At 43.5% G+C, this 16,692-nt stretch overlaps 1 protein-coding gene across 1 annotated transcript in view; it reads right to left on the bottom strand.

Moving 5' to 3' along the window:
* The window catches only part of Sdk1 (sidekick cell adhesion molecule 1), a 983,759-nt gene that overhangs the window by 828,169 nt on the left and 138,898 nt on the right, over nt 1-16,692 (bottom strand).

A 16,692-nucleotide genomic window follows, 5' to 3' on the forward strand; every position in this document is an offset into this window, starting at 1 on the left:
ATGTTTATTAAATGCTCTCTGGGCTGTTATGTAGGACATAAAATGTTTGGAACTTCCTTAATTCCGTGCTAAAGACATAACCCCAAAACTTTTCTTTAGAATAGAGAAATCCATTTGGCCTTTTTAAAAGTAGTTTGGGGGTGGGTGGGCTGTTTGTCCGGTTGTTAAGGAAGCATGACTACATCCATCAGCCGGGAACACTGACGATGTCTGAGGGTGGGATGCCCGGCAGAAACTAGACTGGAGCTAAGAGAAGTGTACACGGTGAAAGAGCAAACACGTGAGCGGAGACAGGACAGGGGAGAGGGGTGAGCGGGGCAAACATGGCGAAGGCAGAGTGAGGTGAGACACCTGACCATACTCAGAGCTCCCCCGAGGCACCAATGCCAACCAGAACACACAGAATGGAAGAAAAAAAAATCCAGGAAAAACAGATTGAGAGCACAAACTGTACCCAGAACACTGAACTCAGATAACTTCTCAACTTGAACCTTCCTGTGTTGCTGTTACTGTGTTCTAGACTGTTAAAAAAAAAAAAAAAGTCAAGTGAAACCAAATCTGTAAAGCTCACAGCTGCCTGATAATTAGAACCTAGGAAATCTGACTTTATGACTTCTGCCACCGTCCTAGTTCCAAAGGTACAGTACCCACCTAAGAGAGGCTCCTCAGAGGGTAGAACAGACACTCTCAACTGCAGGGTCTGTTGTGCTCTGTATTTAAGAATTGGGGTTGGGGCTGGAGAGCTCAGTGGTTAAGAACACTGACTGCTCTTCCAGAGGTCCTGAGTTCAATTCCCAGCAACCACCTGGTGGCTCGCAGCCATCTAATATGGGATCTGACACCCTCTTCTGATATTCAGGCATTTATGCAGGCAGAACCTTGTGTACATAATAAATAAATCTTAAAAAGAAAATAATTGTGGTTAACTGGCAATTATCCAGCACCATTCTGCATGTGATACTGTAAGTGGCCAAACGAGATTTTGAGTATCAGCCATGTGAGGCACTGCAAATGAGCAAAGGAAAAAGATACTTTCATGTATTCATTACAACTGCTAAAATTAAGAGGACCGACCACATCAAGTGTTGCCATAGATGCACGGAAATTAGAACTACTGTATATCATGGCCCAGTCACATTGGAAATTGATCATTAAAAGACGCCTATGTTATGGGCCCACAGTTCCCATGTTTTAACCAATAAGAAAACTAATCGTGTTGGTGAGGTGGGCCAAGGTGCTTGTTGCCTCATGTCCTGGGTTCGATCCCCAGGACTCACATGTTGGAAGCAGAGAACTAAATCCCACAGATCATCCTCTGATCTCTACACAGGCACATTCCCACATGAAAGAGACATAGGAAGGGAGGGAGGGAGGGAGGGAAGGAGGCAGGCAGGCAGGCAGGCTGCACATCAGATACACATTTCTACAGCAATTCCACATTCCAGCTTCAACACAGTTCAAAACTGGAAATGCCTACCATTGTCATCAGAAGACTAAATAGCAACATGGTGCTTTACCCACACAATGGAACCCTAACCAGGCGATTCACAGGGACAAACTATTGATGCCTGCTGTACAGATAAAATCTCAGTCATTAGCATGAACAAAAAAAGAACATGAACTCTGTGCCTCCTGCCGCCCGAAACGCCAAACCATGGAAACTAAAACTAACCAGCAAAGCAAAACGTTGATCTTGGTGTTTGATAACTGGAGTACAAGATTTGCCAAACATGGAGTGGATCTTGCAGAGAACTTGGTGTAGGGATTAGAGGTCGTGATTCTGGTTACAATCTCATGATACATTTGAAACATACTAAATGACAGGTAATATATCTGCTATTTATTTTATGTCGATTGCACTTCACAGAGCCATAGCGTTTCAAAAATAAGTCCAGTTTAGGGTAGTTTGGGAATTAACCCGATTGTCCCATTCTGACCTACAAGGTGAACTTATGACTTCGAGAACTGGATGATCTTCCTTCCATAAAACTGACAGCTTTGAATCATAACCAAGTCAAGGGTAATCTAAATTGTTCCTTCTGTTCAATAAAGCAAGCCGTGATGCCCCTTTTCCCCAGGCTCACTGCACCTTAAGAAGCAAAATAGGAAGAAATAAAAACAGCAGCTTCTCTGAGCCAAGACAAGAGAGGAGTAACAGCCCTTTCGGGACATTCTTGCAATGCTGATTCATAGCTTCTCCAAGACTCCTGGGACTCCTGGGGATTCCTGGGGACTCCTGGGGACTCCTGGGGACAACTCTGGACTTGCCTTATGTATCTCAGCACAGCTGACTACTGTCAACTGAATCAGTCTTAGTAGAGGCTCGCCATACCTCAGAACAGTATCACATTTAGTAGCTTTTCAGTTGTCTGTGAGTGGCCCCTCTTGTCATGGCTACATCCAGAGCCTATGCACTCCTAGTTTTGGATCATCGTGGTCTGAGGAACATTAGCTGTCTGTCCACAAGAAGGAGGCACAAACTTTGAATGGGATGTTCACTCAAGGGAAATAAAGGTTGTTTTCCTCGGTTTTGGTTTTGGTTTCGAATGAGTTAGCCCTATGGTGTTTCTAACCAGCCAACTATACTCTCGATGACTGACGTGGACATGGGCCTCTGGCACTGAAGAGTTAGTGGGCAGTAAGCATCAGGATGGGATATGCAAGCTGCTGAAGTGATAGAAGAATTCAAGAAGGGAAAAACTACAAGTTACAGAGAAGAAGAAAAGAACCAGGTAGGGGTCAGCAACAAGGGTAAGAGAAGCCACCTCAGTAAGACAGGCTGGAGTCAGAACTCAGTTGCCCCATAGTCCAGACAACTCCTCCATCTGAGGCAACAGAACATGGGCAAGACGCCCCACGGTAGGCCGATCAGGAGTCAGGCATGGCTCTACAACTATCCATATTGCACAGACAGGGATGACCACAGACAGAATACTCAACAACAGAAAATAAACATTTATGAAGTTTCCATCACGGATAAATCTTAGAGTCTAGAATATCATTTTTGTTAAAGAAAACATTTTTACATGCCATAATCATTTTTGCTGTCCCTACACGAAGGCGAAAATCCAGCCAAAAGACAGGTCACATGAGAGAGTGATACGGCCTAGTTAAATGTTTTATGCAAAAAAAAAAAAAAAGTCCCATCCATTTGGGTGACGGAATAAGATAGGTCTTGGTAGCAGACATTTAACATCAACCGTAGTGCAGAAAAACAAAGGAACGAAGAGAATGTTTCTTTTTTTAAAGCAATGCATTAAAAGTGCCGTGAGGTGTGAGTGGTGGTTGGTTTGAAAGGTCCCGGGTGAAGGATTACTGTGCATATTAACTACATGTCCTTGGATAACTTAATTACCTCCAGTCCACTTCTTCATCTGTAAAATCTAAGAACAATTCCACTTGCCCTAACAATGTCTCCGGACTGAGAGGATCAAACGAGGGAATGAAAATGAAACTGTCAAGGCTTGCACAGAAGGGAGCACACTCTTCTCCTCGTGTCATGTCTTCAGGGGTACCAGCTACGCTATCGCCTCACTAATAAGTTCCAGTACTACAAAAGGCATGACTCCTATTCAGCTAAAGCTTTTACGGAGATCCTTGGATAATTTTTTATTCTCCCTATTCATATCTAATTTTGACTGCTGGTATCTAATGGGCAATTACAGGCTTGGATCACTTAAAAAATTATTCTTCGTAGGCTCTAAACATGTATATTATGTTTAAATATTCTCTGTATATAAAAAAACAATCTAGCCTTAGCTTTAAAAATATCACCTTTTATATCTTCCCCAAACCACTCCTGGAATCAGGGAGTAATAAGACTTTCTTCTTATGAAAGGTCCTATGTTATCATTCAAATTTTAAAGTTTTGGGAGTTGTTTTACATGAGAATGTCTCCCTTCACCCCTGAAAGGCACTAGACAATGAGGCTATAATAAAATGACCCATCTTGATTTTTAAGGGCTGGGTTCACCTTCCTCCAGAGTCCTGAGGATGGCCAGGGCCCTTCCATGACTGCACTTACAAACCAATGAGGTCATCTCTGTTTTACATTGTTCTCAGCAGTAGTTAAGCTGTAGTGAGGTGAAGAGACCTCCTTTTTAAGCATCCTGTTGTCTATGTGAGTTCCTGGGGACAGAGGTGAATTTTAAAAGGCAGCCACACATCCTACTGACCCTGAGGATTCCAGACCAAGGATATCAGGGATGGAGGAGGAGACTGAGGACAACACTGCCTTCATTTAAATATCCTTCCTGATCTAGTGGTAATTACTTCTTTTAAAGTCCAGTCACCTTCAAAATATTACACAAGAGAAAGGAGAGGAGAAAAAAAATGACATGGTTCATGGCCAAGAACATTAATAAAAGTATTTCTAAAGCAGGATCTTATTTTCATTTTCTGTTTAAAATTTTTCATTTTTTATCATCTCCGTTGCCAAATTTCAATCTTCATTGATTAAAAACACAGCAGAACTCCTTGCATACAAATTTATTCAGTTTTGCAAACATTAAATCATCATTAGATTAGAATGACAAGCATGACAAAATTAATACACCAAAAAAAAAAGGCTCAGGGAATACAAAATCTAAAATGTATTGAATTAGGTTTTAAATTGAACCCACACAGGCTTATGTTCAATGAAAACCAATATTGCATACTTTAAATCAATTATTTCATAATCATCTCCCTAAAGCCTTTAATTTACCAAGAAACTCTAAAGTTGAGCATAAAAATGCCACAGAAATGCAAATTGGATCTAAACTTCCACTAAATTCATCAAATGTCACTTTTCCTTCAATTTACCACGTCACTTTTCAAGAGTGAATCCTGAAAGTGTCCTCAGTGCCCATTAATGTTACAATTAAGAACCATATTACAGGAAAAATGAAATGACATAATTATTTTGAACAATTATAGATCTAAACTCTTTGAGGTAACTTATTGTGCAAGTCATAGGGTACCGAGCTCTTTTATATCCTTATGTGTAATTAAGATCTAATTTCCAAGTCCAGCATGCAGTCAAAGGGAAGTCTGACTTTTGAAAGATATTTTTAAAGGAGAGAAAAACCCTCCATTGATTTCTTTATCCCATCCTGTAGTTCTCAAATGATTATGGGGGAGATGCTGAGGCTGGAAATGTACCCTTAGGGTTAAGAAATGATGAGGCTCCAGGACGCAAGCCTAATCAGACAGAGAGCAGCCCGAGACACCTTTGCAAGGCAGGCAGAGAGTGTGGGACCTAGACCTGGGAAACAGCATGGAGAGTTCCTCTGTAAAAGGCGGCCCCTAAGAGGTCAGCTGTCAGAACCTCTGGCTTTGGAGACAGACATTAGGAGAGATTTTTAGCATGTTGTATGCTTGCCAGGGTTTTGTTTTCTCCCAATCACTGCATTCCACAGTAAAGAGAAAAAGGAAAAAGTTCAATGACAACAAAGAAGCACAGAAACAACTGAATAATAAGAGATCTATAACTCGTTTGAAGCCGAGTCAATGTTATCAACTGATCAGACTAAGAATTGCCCATTTTTGGTGCTTAACCCTTTGGGATGCAACTTCCTATCTTATTAATGGGGTCAGAATAGAGATCTGGCAGGTAAGAAAAGGCTCCAGAAACTGATTTTAAACTTCAGTCTATCATCTTTCCCTCACAAAAAATTACTGGTGAAACAAAGAAAGTAAAATAAGCCTCGTGATGAAGTTGACCACGTCCCATCTTTTAGGAGTCAATAGCTGACCTAGATTTGGTTCTGATTTTTTTTTTTCTATTGCCTTGGCTGTTACATAGTAGGACCACAACACAGGATTCTAAAAGCTCCAGATACGAAGTAATCACAATACACTTATTGAAGGCTTCTACCAATGGGTGGTTCCCAACCCCAGGAGGTGAAGAGATAAAAGATCGGACGTGAACTACGAAGTAAACCGGTAACACAATGGTTCTCAACCTGTGGGTCACAGATGACCCTTACACAAGGGTCTCCTAGGACCATCGGGAAACACAGGCATTTACCTTACGTTTGTAATCTAATACAGAAAAACTACAATTATGAGGTAGCAATGAAATACTCTTTTGGCTGGAGGTCACCACAGCATAAGGAATTATATTAAAGGGCTGGAGCATTAGGAAGGTTAAAAACTACTGTACTAATGGGCCATTATTTGACGTAATGATTCGATGGTAAGAGTCTGACTGAAGGAAGGAGTCGCTGGAGACCTGTCTTTGACAAGATGGATCATGGCCCTAGCATCTTCTCTGCCTTTCCATTCTCTGTCTGCCATGAGATGAGCAACTGTGATTTACCGCCGGGATGGCATGACGCATTCCACCGTCAAAGACCAACATGAGTGCATACACCTATCTAAGAGGGTGAGCCACAAGAAGACCTTACTTTCTTTGAGTTACTTTTTTCGGGTATTTTTGATAGATCAACAACAACAGAACCACACAAAACTTGTCCAACCCACAGACCTTCAAACAATCCCATAGACAAGGAACCGTCATGAGGCAAAATCTTGCTGAATAAAATTGCCTTGGGCTGGAATCCCAGCTGAACCACCTCGTTGGCAAAGTAACCTTATGTGAGCTACACAGCATCTTCGAGCCAGGGATGACTTCATCCACTAGTTGAAGACGATGCTTATGAAACTGAGAATTGAATGAAGAGACGTGCATGCTTCCAATAACTGGAATGTTAGCTGAGTCATGACGCTCTGTTTTCAAGGGGAGTGAGTGGTACTTCCTCACGGTAAGTGCAGTAAGTGCCCAGGACACTTATCCTTGAACAATTAACACCAAGGACCTTAGTGAAAATTCCAACTTCACACCAAATCAGGACTGGCCAATGAGAAATCCTCTTGCAGGCGCCTGATGAAAGAAACAGCCTGTGGCCTTGCTCACCTCCACTAATGGCTTCAACAGGAGGCCTGAGCCTCTCCCTGCTCACCAGCTCTCTGACCTGGTGGAGTGAAGAGCACAGCGGGCACACTCCTCAGTCAGTCTTCAAAGAGCAGGGAACAAAGACCATCACCAAATAAGCCCAAATTGCTACAAGAACAGGTTATGAGGTAGACAGCTATCTATAGTTTCCGCCTCTGTCCTCTTATTATTCCACTATTGAACTTCCTTCAATCAACTGCCTAAATGAAACACGACTTGAAATTGTCTGATGCCTGCGATTAACAATTCTTAACACCTACTAACGTATTGTAGCGTCTGTATGCAAAGCAGCCTGTTTAACAAAGGTTAAGTGAGACATTGTATTTACAGAAGACTTTAACATCAGATTGTGTCTACAACACAGATTCTTGCAGCCAACTGTGGCGAGCAGGCAATTTACAACAATGTCAGGACCCAGTAGTTCTTAGAGACACTTTAAAGATGCGTCTACGGAATTTACTATAGGATTCTTCCCCCACGAAGCAAGGAGTGCTCTTGAAATATTTCTGATTCCGTTGAACTTAGAACGGTGAAAGGACTTCTCATGTGTTTATACTTGATGCTAGTCCTTAAAGACTGACAGACAAAGATTAATAGTTTCTTGGCCAAGGAATCTTCGATGTTGTGCTTTGCTCTGGCACTGTGCTAGGAAATCTCATATAAATGTAAGCAAAAGCAGAGGGAAAAGGGGAAGGAAAAAAGAGAAATGGGGAAAGTTGACACGAAAATCTAGAGGAGATTTTACTAACAATACAAAAGTCTGACAACTTCTTCTATAATAGAAATAAAATCTAACCTGCAGCTTCCCCAAGTATTAAAACACTAACGCAGGCAACTAACATCTATCCACACCCATCCCATACCTACCCAAGGCTTCACATGTTAGGCAGGGGCTCTACCACTGAGCCACGCCCCCAGCCCCTCATTGGGAATTCTAGGCAGGGTCTCTACCACTGAGCCACGCCCCAGTCCCTCACTGGGGGATTCTAGGCAGGGGCTCTACCACTGAACCACGCCCCAGTCCCTCACTGGGGGATTCTAGGCAGGGGCTCTACCACTGAGCCACGCCCCCAGCCCCTCATTGGGGATTCTAGGCAGGGGCTCTACCACTGAGCCACGCCCCCAGCCCCTCATTGGGGATTCTAGGCAGGGGCTCTACCACTGAACCATGCCCCAAGCTTCTCACTGGGGGATTCTTGGTAGGTGCTCTACTACTGAGGGACACCCCAAGTCTCTCACTGGAGGATTCTGGGAAGGTACTGTACCATTGAGCCACACCCTTAGTCCCCAACTTGGTGATTCCAGATAGTTCCTCTACCATTCGGACTTCTAAGAACTGTGAAGTCACACTGGAAGGCAAGTAGTGTCAGCCTGAGTTTAGCTGCCCAGAATCTTTGGGGAGACATTTTAAATCAAGATGAATCCTTGTCTGGGAAAGCCTCCCCATAAATTGAAAGGAAAAACTAGCTTAGATCAGATAGAAACCTCAACACCAATATAAAAGAGCTCTTAAGAATTCTAGTCAGTATTTTCTATAAATGAATATTTACAAGTTAGTAATAACAGGCTATGAATCTGCACAGCGATAAGGCTCAACCACTAAATTCTGGGGAAAGAGGAATAGCAGTATTCAAGTTTACAAATTTTTCACATTGGTCTAGGAAAACCCCTTTTAGGTGGGGAAAAAAAAACATTTACCTGTAGGTTATTAGCAAGCTTTTATTATAAAAGGGGGTAACTTCCTCCTTCAAAAACAACTTCGATGTGATCAACAGTATACTTCACAGCCCAACCCACCACCTCTTATTAAGGTGAAGTCTATACCAGGAGGATTAAAACTCCAGTGGGATGTGTCTCTAGCCATCCTGTGTTTAAACAGCTTTTCTATGTAAAACCTGGCAACATAAATTCCCTCCCTGCAAGAATACACTTTTAAATGAGTAAGACTCTCATACGAGTTCAACATAAACATCTAACAAACTGTCATTTCGTATTGCTACTTATACTTGCTTACATGCTGGCCCCTGAGAACAGCCTGCCCCCGGAGAACTGTCTCGAAATCAAGCATAGGATTGTAATGGCGGAAGTCAATCCTTCAACACCATGGCATCAGAATTCAGCAGCAGCGAACGAAGTAAAACTGCCTACAGTCATCATTGACTGGGGCAGGATGATACAGGCCAGCACTCGCCGACTCAGCCCCCGCATCACCATGTGAAGACAACATGATGATTCTGGTGTGGACACCATAGCCGCGAGCTACAAAGTTAGAGCTAATGCTGCTGCTTTCCTGGAAGAAGTTCACCCTAAAGCCTAGAGGATGGGGTCCTTCCTCACGGTGGCCTAACAAACACTGCTTTGTTAGTCTTTCGTAGACTGAGTTCTTATCGTGAGTCTATGTAGCAGACTCACATGAAAACATTCTCTCTACTGATCTTCTGACTGTCTTCTGGTGTATTATGTGCACATGTATTTATGCATGTACGGAACAGCCATAAGGCAACCAAGTGTGCTTCTTCAGGTACTGGACACCATTTTTTTTTCTTTTTGAGACAGGCTCTCTCCTTGACCTAGAACCCATCCAGTAGGCTAAAACCTAGCCAATACCCAAATGCCCCCTCTCCCCTCCCCCCCCTTTCTACCTCCTCAGAACTGAGATTACAAAAGTGTAGCCACAAGGGCCTTTTTAAATGTGTGTTTTGAGGAAACACATCACCAAATGAATCATCTCCCCAAATTTAATGTTTTTTAATCATAGTTAACAGGTGGGAAGAGATGAGTCTTTAAAGGAATTCTAGGGAGATTCTTTTCCCAGCTGCATACATTCAATCTCGATATTACCCTATTGTTCACCGAGCTTACATCAGAAGCCCCTTCATTTCCACTGAGCAGATCCATTTTGCATATGAAGAAGCAGAAGGAGGTCACTGTCCTTCCTCAAGGTCACAAAGCTAGTAGGTTGCAAAATAGGTCCTATCTCTGGAGCTCCAAATTCCCCATCCTCCCCTTAGCACACTGGGCCATGCTGCTCCGCTGGCTGAACTAAGAATGGATTAGAATGAGGATCGCCATAAAAGTTTGATTTTTTTCCATTCACCACTGGCGGCTGCCTTTGCAAGCTTAATACTGAGAGGCTGATTTGGTATTCACCTTCTTCAAGGAGGCAATGCAGAAGATGACTGAAGAGCATAGGCCTCATAGTCTAGGCCAACAGGTATGATTTCAGGTTAATTACCTGAAGGGTTAGGCTGCTAGGATTCTGGTTATGTAAAGGGATAATGTGGCTTAAGAGGGGGACATTCTGTGCCTCTCACAGCAAACTGGCTCCTGCCTTCTTTGTACTACTGTGCTCTTTGAAAACTTTATTATCAGGAACACTGGGTGTGAAAGTTTCAGTTGACAGCAACAAGTGTACACTTTCTAAGTTAAAAAAATTAGCAAGTAAAACTGATAATAACACTATCTGGGCTCCTGACTCTACCCAGACCACAGTCACCTGTTCCTTTATGATTTGAGAATAAGGTCTTAGAGATTCTTCTTAGAGCCTACCACTGGTCACTGGAATCACAAGTTAGCTGTCACCAAAGGCAATGTGCTTGGTGGTCTAGAGAAACTGGTGAACAGGGAAGGGTGTGTTTGGGGCGATGATGAGCACAGAGTCACAACGAAGAGATGTTTCTGGAACCTCGAAGTGTGCTGTTGGCCTGTTGAATTTCTGAGGGCAGCTTACAGAGACAGGGGATGGAAAAGGACAGGCGTCTGACCTTCAGCACACACAGTGAGGGTCAGCCTCTCTTTGGGAAACCGGCTGTGACCCTTTATAGGAGTGGTCTGAGGGTACTTGGGAAACGAGGACATTGTTGCAGCCTTAGGAGGCTACACACCTCTCCTGCAGTCTCTTCCTGAAACGATCTGCCCAAGGTGGAGCAGGATAATCAATGACAGATAATGGCCGAGTAATGTCCTCTGTACTCTCACAGGAGTCCTGCTTTACAGCCAAGGCCCTCTATCTCTGCTTTTATATGAAGACGTGAGAGTACTGTAGTTGTCCTCAGACACACCAGAAGAGGGCATCAGATATCATCACAGATGGTTGTGAGTCACCACAACATTGCTGGGAATTGAACTCAGGGCCTCTGGAAGAGCAGTCAGTGCTCTTAACCACTGAGCCACCTCTCCAGCCCCCTTTATTTTTATTTATTTATTTTTTTTCTTCTCTTTTCTACTCTTCGGAGCTGGGGACCGAACCCAGGGCCTCGCGCTTGCTAGGCAAGCGCTCTACCGCTGAGCTAAATCCCCAGCCCCCTTATTTTTATTTTTAAAGAACGTTCTTAGTTAGGGGTTTTACTGTTCCAAGGAAGCACCATGGCCAAAGTCAAGTTGGGGAGGAAAGAGTTTATAGGGCTTACACCACTTCCATATTGTTGCTGTTCATATCTAAGGAGGTCAGGGCAGGAACGTGGAGGCGGGAGCTGATGCAGAGGCCATGAGGAATGCTGTTTACTGGCTGGCTTCCCCTGGCTCCCTCAGTCTGCTTTCTAATAGAAACCAGGACCACCAGCCCAGGGATGGCACCACCTGCAATGGTCTGGGACTTCCCCCGGATGATCGCCAATTGAGAAAATGCCCTACAGGCTGATCTTAGGAAGGAATTTCCTCAACGGAGGCTCCTTCCTCTCTGATGACTCTAGCTTGACTAGTTGACACAAAACCAGCCAGTACAAAGCTTAAATATTTTCCCTGCGTAAACATATGTACGTGTTCCACGTGCACGCCTGGTGCCCATGGAAGCCAGAAGAGAGCATTGAATTCCCTGGAACTGGAGTCACAAAGAACTGTTAGCAGTCTGGTGGGTACAAGGAAATAAACGGAAATAAACTTCTGCAAGACGGAAATGCTACTAACCACTGAGCCATCTCGCTAGCCCCAGGACTGTAGATATTTTAAATATAAAAAGATATGAAAAAGAGGCAGACACGCATACAACAGAACGTATGCAGACGGCCTGGGAACTAAAGCACATTTTCAAATACGTTTCAACAGAAAGTCCATCTTAAGACCATGTAGCAGGCAGAGAACCTAATCAAAGAGGACGCACTCCCCAAACAGTTTTATTTTAATAATGTTTTGGTCTGGTGTCCTTTACTTAAGAGTTACGTGACACACCTTAAAAAGAGTCTCAGGGGATGCCTTTATTACTTAGTAGCTTCTTTGACCTCAGAAAAGTCACTTAATTTGGTTTTTAATCTTTCTAAAATAATAACCATAACACCTACTAACAGGATATTTTTTATGAGAATTACATTATTAATAAGAGCTGCACACAAGGTCTGACATTTTGGAGGCACTAAATAATGTCAGAAATTTTTATCTTAGTTTTTTTTTTTTCAGCCATCATTTTTCTGGGCCTGAGTATTAATTGGTTTAGGCTTTCCTCTATCCTGCGTCTCAAACAAAATGAGCGTCCTGGAGATTCTAGGAGCTAGACTGCATCTCCCATCATGTTCCCATAAATGTAACTGCTTCACTACGAACCTTGTTACCAGTCAGTCAGAGGAGAAGCCATGGGTGAGTTCAGGCCCCTGTGATCCCCCAGCCTCACAGACATCAGCACGGCTAACCTACAGGACAGTTTTATTCCGTCAGCTGACTATTGGGATGAGCCATTCCTTCTCAGAAACTTTTTACTTCTTTGTTCTAACCCGGTCCTTCCCAACACAGGGCTGACGATTTGTGATTCGTTCAAAACACCAACCCTCTTGCTCAGAGAGGTTTACTGGCAAATTTGAACAATAATTCATGTTTTAAGCCAGCCCTGGCTATGTTGTGTGGGGAGCTGAACTAAACAGAGACAAGAAGAGTTCCCACTGGACGAGGATTTAATTAGAAATCCAGAGACTTCTCTTCCAAAGGCAATCTAGTCTCCCATGGACTCTATCAGTATATTTCTTTGACAGAGGCATAAAGAGAAATTTTGCTTCTTTATAATATTAAAGGCAGACAGACAGCTCCACTAATGGATTTCTGCCACTTTGTAGGTGTTTGAGTGAAGGCAGTGAAGTAACACTCCCAAGACTCAGTGTGTTCATTTGTGAAATGGCCGTGACACACAGGGGATCTACACTTCTGTAATAGTGGTACTACTCAGAGGCCTCGGCTACGGAAGGTCGGTTAACACCACTCTCTCAGGGCAAGGTTCAAAGGTCAGCCACCAAGGTGCATTAGGCAGGTGCAGGTGCATAAAAGACAACCTTGCACCAGCTCTTTCGCACACAAATGACCATGCGAGAACCAAAGGTGAAGCTGTAGACCCCGGCTCACACCTGTAACCCCAGTCCTCAGAGAAGCGGTCCCAGGGGACGAAGGATTCAAGGCCATTTTTAGACATATAACAAAATCAGCTCTGGGCCAGCCTGGTCTACAATGAGACCTTGTCTCAAGAGCAAAACGGAATAAAAACTAGTATCCTGTCGAAGCCTGTCAGTGCTGGGGTGTAGGCATCTTAGGTCACTTACAGACAGCCGATAGCATAGCTGCACTGTTTCCATATTTCCTAGGCACTTCACAAAACAGACTGTCTGGAGATGCGGCTGGTCACGAAAGATGTAAGTGCAGTAGTGAAACCCTGCTGCTGACCCTGGAGATAAAATTTAAACCAAGCTTACGGAAGGAAGAGCTGGCGGGAGCACGGGCGCCCCCAGCCACGGAGAAACACCGCATGTGTGGCCACAGGGACTCAGCAGAGGCCAAAGGTACATAAAGGAACATAAATGGACAAAAAGGATGAAGTATTACAGACGGGGAGAGATGGGGGGAAGAGGGAGAGCGGTTTAAATGACTCTTCACGACACTTAACGCACGACCCAAAGAAGGACTGAAGTGTGGGACTTCACCAGGACACAGAAAAACTGCCTGCTCCACGTCACATGTTGGTGACAAGACAGAGAAGGCGGTCACCACTCAAATTACCCATGGTGACTATTTTAACGCGTGCATGCTAGGCAAGCACTCCATCGAACCTTGCCGTACCTGCAGCTCTAATTCCCAGTGTTTCTTGGGCTTCAGACTCTGCCCTGCTAAATCAACACAAGCTTTTACCACTGTTTCATTCCCCTATTTATGCGTAACCCACAGAGTTTTAATGTTACAACCAAACCTTTTAAAGGACCTAGAAATACTGTAATTTTCCCTACTACGGTTGCTCTTTGTGGTGCTGCCTATGCCACAAAATGCTGGCCCTGCAGAATGAGGGCTGTCTGCACATACCCGGGAAGGAGGCAGTAAGTCCTACGATGGTGGATGCTCACAAAGGTCCACTGGGAGGTGAGGGTGGGAAGGCTGTCAAGGGCTGGAGTCGGAAGAACTTCCAGACCTTTAATAAGGAAGGCTACTTATAAGTTCCTTAAAGATGGCAGAGAGCCACTGAAAAGGTTCAGGAAGTATGGCAGGGAGAGTCTGCGGTTCAGAAGATGAACTGGACACATTGTACAGAGTGGATTTCAGAGGAATGTGACTCCGTGAAGGAACTGAATTGATTCGCTTGGAAAACTGAAGTCTGTAACTGTGGGCCCGGATGAAGAAGAGAAAGTATCTTTCGGAAAAGCTGGATGTGATACCACGTACCTGTAATCCTGGTGCTCAGGAGATTACAGCAGGGAGATCTCGAGGTTGAGGACAGCCTAAGCTATATAGTGTTAAATAAATCAGAGGGGGGCGACTGGCTGCCAAGGGGTTCTGAGAACAGCTGCAGTTGGCAGACTGAGGGGACACTTTGCTGACATTTGTTGAATGTAACATACCAGGTACTAAGTCAAGGGCTTTACACATACATTATTAACCCACTGAATTCTGTAACAGCCTTTGAAAGTAGGTTCTCTTACACTTCAGTATTTAGAGAAAAGGTGCAGAGGCCCAGAAGACAGTGAACAAAAATCCCTGTTGGACACAATCAGGTGGCCCAAGAGCCACCAAGCCCATTCTACTCACATTCTAAACAGCCCCCAGCCTGCTCCCCTTGGCCCAGTCTCCTGTGATAGCCCCTCATGGCAGTCTCTCCCCACAAGGCTGTTTTCCTTCCCCCTATCCTCTGCATATGGGTAGCAGGACCAGCACACTTTGCTCTCCCTAAGACCATAAAAACTCTGCTGAAAATGATCAGGACCACCTGTCGCCTGACCAGCCCTTTCTTCCAACCACAGGGAACTGCAGGGGCCAGGGAGACACAGAGGGACACTTGCCTGAGAAGTCAGATGTGATTTTAAGCATCAAATAACCCCCTCTTTGTCTGTATCTGCTATTCACGAAGTCTCTAAAAGGGAAAGTGTTAAATGACAATTTGCATATAACCTACACACATCCTCTTGTACATTTTAGTCATTTCTCCATTGCTTACAGCACTGAACACACTATAAATGGCATCTGTATAACTGTTAGATGAAATTGCTTGAGGATAAAGCAAGAAAAAGTTAGCACATGCTCAGTATAAAAGGCGTTAGTCCCCAAACTTTAGCTGGCTGAACCTGAACCAGCAGATACACCTGATTTCCAGTTATCATCAGCCCCCTGTTGGAAAGGGCAGCGCCTCAGACAGATGTGCATCCAATAGATCACAGATGTTTCTTCATAGGCACTTTCCCAGAAGAGGTGATACAAGTTTCTAGTCATCAAGTGTCCTAAAAATGAGTGGAATTTCCTACATACTTCCCCGCTCTAACTGAGGGCACATCTCTCCTCAGGAGATTTGAAATTGAACATGACTGCTCTCCCATGTCCCCTTCCCACTAAAAGGGTACTTACCCCTGTCAACGGGATTCTTGCCATGTAAGTTTGTTTTCTACTTTATTAAATTATAGAGGCCTGAGACGGGTGTAGGTAAATTCCAGACCTACTTAGCATAAAAGCAACTGTAGTATTAGGACATATTTTTAGCTATTCAGCACACTAAAATACGGGGGGGGGGGGATATCATGACAATTTAAATAGGTTACCTGAAGTTATTCGGAAATCAAACTCCCAATCATAGATTTATGCTCAAAGGAAAAAAATATGCATTCAACCCTTGATTTATACCAGTCATTCATAAAGTGTTCAACAGATAAAGGCTGTAAATCTGCCTGTGTGAAGACATAAATCAGTCCCACAGAAAGATAGCAGATCTGTCTCCTGGATGGTGCTCAGGTAGGGAACAACGGCTCAGGCAAGAAAAAAAAAATGTGTGTTTATTTTAGTTTTGTTGTTCTTACAACTTTTGCAACCACTGCAAAACATAGAAGAACTATGACACTCAAGGAAGAAAAAGAAAAAGCCATCGACCTCCCAACTTAAACTCAAGGTTTAAATATTTTACCATAGAGGTTAGATAATAAACACATTAATTAGCCAATAATTGATTTGGCTAGAAATGGCTTTAATTAGTTAGCTCTGGCTACTTCAGAGAAAACGAAAAGAACACTGTGGTGTTCTTAAACATTTCAGGCAGTTTCTGATCTTTGTCTTTTATTTCTTTTGTTTCGAATGAAGAACTAAGTCCCTGAGTTTGAGAGTGGTAAAATGATATTTAAATATTTCCAAACAAAAAATATGAAAATACAGGTATTCGAAAATACTAGGTGCCAGACAAGTCTGGGGGCACACCTGTAACCCTAGCACTCCGAAGTCGGGTACTGGGGATTATAAACTTGAGGCCAGCTTGCGCTTTGCAGAAAGATTCTATCTCAAAACAAAGAAATGTTTAATTCTGACAGCAAACAACTTTG

Source organism: Rattus norvegicus, chromosome 12 (genome assembly GCF_021556685.1).
Source record: "Rattus norvegicus strain SHRSP/BbbUtx chromosome 12, alternate assembly SHRSP_T2T, whole genome shotgun sequence".
NCBI classification, from domain to species: domain Eukaryota; kingdom Metazoa; phylum Chordata; class Mammalia; order Rodentia; family Muridae; genus Rattus; species Rattus norvegicus.